The 6,000-nt window shown below is 41.8% G+C and overlaps 1 pseudogene; it reads right to left on the minus strand.

Moving 5' to 3' along the window:
- Positions 1–4,715: 4,715 nt before the first annotated feature.
- LOC103748082 lies at positions 4,716–5,711 on the minus strand (annotated as a pseudogene).
- Positions 5,712–6,000: the final 289 nt, after the last annotated feature.

Below are 6,000 nucleotides of genomic sequence, written 5' to 3' on the forward strand. Positions count from 1 at the left end.
TTGAAATTTAATATTGTCCATGTCTATGTTACATGAAGTGATACACAGATTTAATGTTATCCCCATCAAATTTCAGTGGTATTATTTTATGGAAATTGGTAAACAAATCTTAAAATCTATATGTCCACTAGTAATAACCTGAATACCCAAATAACTTTAAGGAAAGCAACAAAGGTAAAAGTATCACAACAGGTGATTTCAACATGTATTACAAAGCTACAGTAATTCAAAAATACTGTACTGATATAAATACAGACATTTAGACCAAGGAAACAGAATAAGAATTTCAACAAGCATTTTACACCTTAGATCTGTTTTAAAACAAGGGTGCTAGAATATGTTTGCAAACTATATAACAGAGTAAGTTTTACTCCAAAAATTAAATGCAATTCAACATCAAGCAAAAGTGACAACAATAAAATTTAAGCTCTAATAGCCTTATTAAAAATGCACAATGAAACAGAATGAACATTTCTCCAAAGAAAACACTTTAATAGCTAATAGGAATATGGAAACATTATTAACATTGTTAACTATTGAAAGTAGTATCTCAAAAGGATAAATACACTCCAATGTTCATTAAATCATTTTTTTCAATAAATAAATAATTATTAAATTGATGGGTAAAGAATATACTCTATTCACACAATACAATGTCATTCAGTCTGTGAAAAGAAGGGAATTCTAATGTCCATGAAATTTATTAACCCAAAAGACTTTATAGTAAGAATAATGACAGTCACAGGATACAGCATGTTCCTACTTAATCCAAATTCACAGAAGCAGAGCAGAAATGTGGCAGCTAGGAGCTGAGTGGAGGACAGAGCAAGGACTCTTACAGTGGTTATGTAGTTTCAGTTATGGAAGATAATTTGTATTGTCTTATTGTATACAATAATGCTTACCACAGAAAGTTGCGTATTTTGAAGTTACAAATGTTTATCAAAGGGTATATCTCACTGGGTGTGGGGACACATGCCTTTAATCCTAGCACTCCAGAAACAGAAGTACAGGCAGGTGAATCTCTATGAGTTTGAGGCCAGTCTGGTCTACTTAGAGAGTTCCTGATCAGACAGGGTTATATAGTGACACCATTTCTCAAAAAAAGTGTGGGGTTTTGTATCTCAAAGCTGCTCTCAGTTGGGCATACCTGTAATACAAGCACTCAGATCTATATAGTGAGACACTGTGTACATGGTATGTTGAGTGTTTTACGTGTACTGAACTCTGTAACACAGAACAAAAACTAAAAATCTCTATGAAAGAGGAAAACAAAATGAACTAACATAAAGGACATATATTAGCAAGAGGTGCATTGATATATTTAAATATCTGTATTTGTATGCTTTTGAGCTCATTCAGTATATTTGAGAGACCGTTTGCTAGTTTCTTTCCTTTTTACAATGTTGATGACTGCAGTTCTTTCTTTCTTTCCTTCTTTCTTTCTTTTTATTTTCTGTGTATGAGTATTATGCCTGAACGTGTGTAAGTGTACCCATGTTGTTCAATGCCTGTGGAGAACAGAAAAGGGCATCAGATCTCGTGGAACTGGAGTTACAGATGGTTTTTGGCCGCCATGTGAGTAATAGGATTTGAAATCCAGGTCTTCTGCAAAAAACAGGCAGTGCTCTTAACCACTGAGCCGTCTCTCCAGTCCCTACAGGGGATATACCCTATAGGTATATTTATTTATTTATTTATTTAGTGCCTATATGGTTGAATGAAAATTAAACTCAGGGCTTGGCATATTCTAGGCAAGTGTTTAATCACTGAGAAACTTTCTGGCTTGGAACTCTCTATGTAGACCAGGCTGTCCTTGAGCTCACAGATGTCCACCTGCCTCTGTCTCTGGAGTTTGGGGGTTAATGTCATGTGCCACCATACCCAGCTCAGTTTCAACTTTTTTATGAAACTAAGTAAACACTTACTATAATCTTACTAGTAATTAAAGCATCCAAATGAGTTGGAAGTTATTTTCAAACAAAAATTTGCACCCAGATTTTTAGGGATACTTGGTTCACAATTTCCAAAACTTGAAAGAACTATGATGGCCTTCAGTAGGTGAATGAATATCAAACTGGTGTATTTTGATAGTAGGGAATCATTGAGTGCTAGCAAATCATTAGCTATCATGTTTGTGAAATTACATGGAGGAATCAGAAATATTAAGTGAAAGGAGTTAATCTGAAACAATATACTGTATGATTACATTTATATGGTATACTGAAAGGAAAATCTATAGCAACAGTGAGGAGTGCTAAGGCATGTAGCTCAGTGGTATACTTCACCAGTATGCATGTGGTATTGGGTCCAGTCCCCCAAAGGATGATTGGTTGTCAGTGCATAGACAGAGAATGGGATTCATAGGCAGAATACATGATTTAAAGACAGTGAAATATCTGCATTATGTTGTATAGTTGTATTATACTGTAATGGTAGTTAGATAGCATTGCATATAAATTGAAACAGGATGTACAATGTAGGAATTAACATTAAGGTAAACTGCTGACCCTGGATGGGGGTGACATCAATGTAGGCTCATCATTTGTGGAAAAATGTAACACTCCTTGGGAAGATATTGACAATATGGGAGGCTATGCCTATGTAGAACAGAGAGTATGAGGGAAATATTTGTCATTTCCATTCGGTTTTGCTGTGAAACAATCATCCACAAAATATTCTATTAAAAATGTCTTAGGAAATGTGATTCTATATTCACACAACATATGAGTTTATGTTATCTGAAGCAGGAAGTTTTGGGACCAGGGTGATGTATATAAGGCCAGGGTATTATTAAGTGGTCATCCATTTAAGTTCATGTGGATCTTCTTCCTATGGCTCTGTGGCATTATAATGAGACTTACATTACACCTCTGGAATTAATTTAGAGACAAACCTCTAATTTGCCCTACTGCTGTGGCATTCCCATCATAATTGCTGGTGTGGTTGAGGATGTGTCAACCAGCACAGTCTCTGAACTGTAGGGTGTGTATTAGCCAAGCTTAGCAGCATATGACACTGTCATCAGCATTCTCTCTGGGTCTCTTGTGCTATGAGGCAAACCATGTAACATATCTTTATGTACATTTATTATTATTGTGGGGAGGGGGAGTGACTTACAATGAAAGGAACACCCAATGCCTAGCTCCCTGCCGGTCAGCTTTGGGCTGGTCAGCTCTACACTGCAGCTCAGAGCCTGCCATACCACAATGCTCCAGTGGCACAGCCATAGTCACTGCTTGCATTTGCCCATGCATCTTGGGCCTGCAGTCTCATTCTAGGTTAGTAAATGCCCCCTCTCCAGACATGGGTGAGATGCCAGGTGTTGGAGTATGTTAGTTTACTTTTTAGGACACAAGATGACCCCCTAACCCTAGGGAATCAACCACTCCTCCCTCACAGGGCTGATCATATGATTTACAGGAGTTCTAGTCCTGATCAGTAAAAAGAAAGTGTTAACCGAAACCTAAGCTGTCTGCTCATGTATGACCTGATCATTGTACTCTTTCCTGAATGATTATTGTACTCTCTCTTGAATGACTTAAAAACCCTATATAAGCTCGCTGTTCCTCAATAAAGCAGATCTGTGTCTCTGAACCTGGTGTCCTGTGTCTGAATGCGGCTCTGCTGACACAGCCTCCTCACCAGCCCTGGGGTCAGGTCCGGGATCAGGTGGCAGGAGCAGTGACCATAAAAGTGGCCCGAACAGAACTACCACAGGTAGCACCCAACTTGCGGCTTCTGAGTCCCTCTGGGTACATCTTGCACTGTAAGTGACCTCCAGTATGGGGAATAGTTACCCAGCTGCCGCCGGCCCCTGTGCCACAGAGCTGGTTTCTCTGCTCAGGAGCAGGTGAATTAAACTAACAGAAAAGGATGTAGCCAAAGTGCTAGATGAAGTTTTGGCTCTTGTCCCTTGATTTGCAGAGTCCTGCTGCTTGGATCCTGAACAATGGGCTCATGTGTCATTCTTAGCTAGAAAGAAAGAGGTCAAGGAGGGGTGCCCACAATCTGGGCTGTTCTACCCCATTGTAACTGCCATTCTGGCCTCCTGCAGGGAGTTCCCCCAATGCCCCTGAACAAGATGATCTTATTTTAAAAGAGATAGATAAAGAAATTCAACAGCAGGACGCTATGAACAGCTCACCCCAAGCACTCTTGGTCACGGTGAAACTAGCAGAGTTTTTCTCTGACAAAAGGCTATGTATACTGCTGAGGATTCAGAAAACAAGAGACTAGGGTCTGAGGGCTCTCTTAGTAAAAAGCAGGAAGTCACACCACCCTCTGCTCTGCTGTTACAGGGTGATAGCTATCTGCCTCCACCCCGTGTGGGCTATAGGGGAGCCCTTCCCCTTTACCCCTCTCTGGGAGAGGAAGACTGGAAGCCCCTTCCCCCAACCTCCTTTCTGTCTGGTTCAGAGGACAACACCCTGCAGTTCTTCCCTGTTATGATTGCTCAGGGCCAACAAACCCCAAATGTATGGAATCCATATTCCCATGACACCTTAAAAAATTGCACAAGGCGGCACTTGAGGATGGTATCCATTCCCCTTGGTTTAGTCAACTTTTAGTTACAATCAGCCATGAGGCCAATACCCCCTATGATTGGCAGCATATTGCTCATGCCTGTTTGCAAGGAGGTGATTTCCTCATATGGAAGGCTGCTTATCAACATGAGTGTGAACAATAACAGAGCGCAATAGATGTGCCAATGTTCAAAATATAGGGTTTGAAGCCCTAGTAGGGAATCCACCAATCACCCACATAAACTTCCCATATAAAACTGCTTTATGTGAAGCACGACCTGCAGAAAGATTAAGGGCTTAACATTGGACAAAATCCAGCAAGATTCAGTTAAAGGAACATTCAAAGAGCAATCAAGACCTTGCCAACTATCATTGCAGACACGCAGTTTTTCTCCTGTTAGGTCACAGTAGCCATGATCTGGAATACCACAATTGGCTTTATAGTAAGGAATATCGCATGCTTCCCTCTTCCAATATTTATCACAGTTACAATACACTTGACTTGCAACAGAGACACTAGTTGTACATTTTCCATGACCAGAGCAATTGTTAGGACAAGAACTGATGGAATAAAACATGTTAAAACTCGTTAAATTATATACAGCATCACTGAAAAAATGTAATAGTGTATAGCCAGATGTTGTAAGAACTTCAGGCACAGTTTCATTTCCCCTTACTTCAGGGACAATCAAACCAGTAAGTACAGCTATTAAAGGTGCATATATGAAATCTCCACCATAAACATACATATGATCCCAGCTACATTCTGTAACAAAATGATTAAATCTTAACCTCAACACTGCATTTGGATAGCCTTCAATTAGCCATATACATTTAGTTTTATATTTATAGTTAATTGGACCATCTGTTAAATATCCAGAAGGTTCTGTTAACTTGAACCTACCCTGGCAGTGCTGGCACTCGTCCCTCACCCAGCCCAGGTTGCACAGGCAGGTGGAGTTGACACAGTGGCCCAAAAACCAGGAGCCGCTCTGCTCCCAGGGCTTGGACTGGGACATCTGCGCCATAGAGCGCCAGGTAGAGGAAGCCTTAGCACAGCACCCTGCTGTGCCTGTCCAGCAGCCGGGAGGAGGCGCCCCTGCTGCCACCTGCTGGTTGAACCATCCACAGCCCCAGGGCTGCAGGCAGTGGGGAAGTAGAACAGGCCTGGAACCCAGGCTGCATCTTCCCAGCATCCCCAGCACCACCACAGACACTGCGAAGGGGAGCTTCAGCCTACACCTCCTGGGATACTCAGCAGCTCCTCAATGGTGCCTGTCCCAGTTTGGCTGCCCAGTCAGGAGCACCGGGTCCCAGCCACTGTGGCCACTACTTGGCTGCCTCTGGCCACATTCGGGCATCACCACCCCGTCTCTTGACCTTGTGCTCTGTGGGCCCCTAACCCCACAGCCTCAGTGGCCCCTGGAGCCGAGCTGCAAACTGGCGGCGCCCAGTGCTCTGGAGGTGGACCTGA

Source organism: Nannospalax galili, unplaced genomic scaffold (assembly GCF_000622305.1).
Source record: "Nannospalax galili isolate Female #2095 unplaced genomic scaffold, S.galili_v1.0 scaffold685, whole genome shotgun sequence".
Taxonomy (NCBI): Eukaryota; Metazoa; Chordata; class Mammalia; order Rodentia; family Spalacidae; genus Nannospalax; species Nannospalax galili.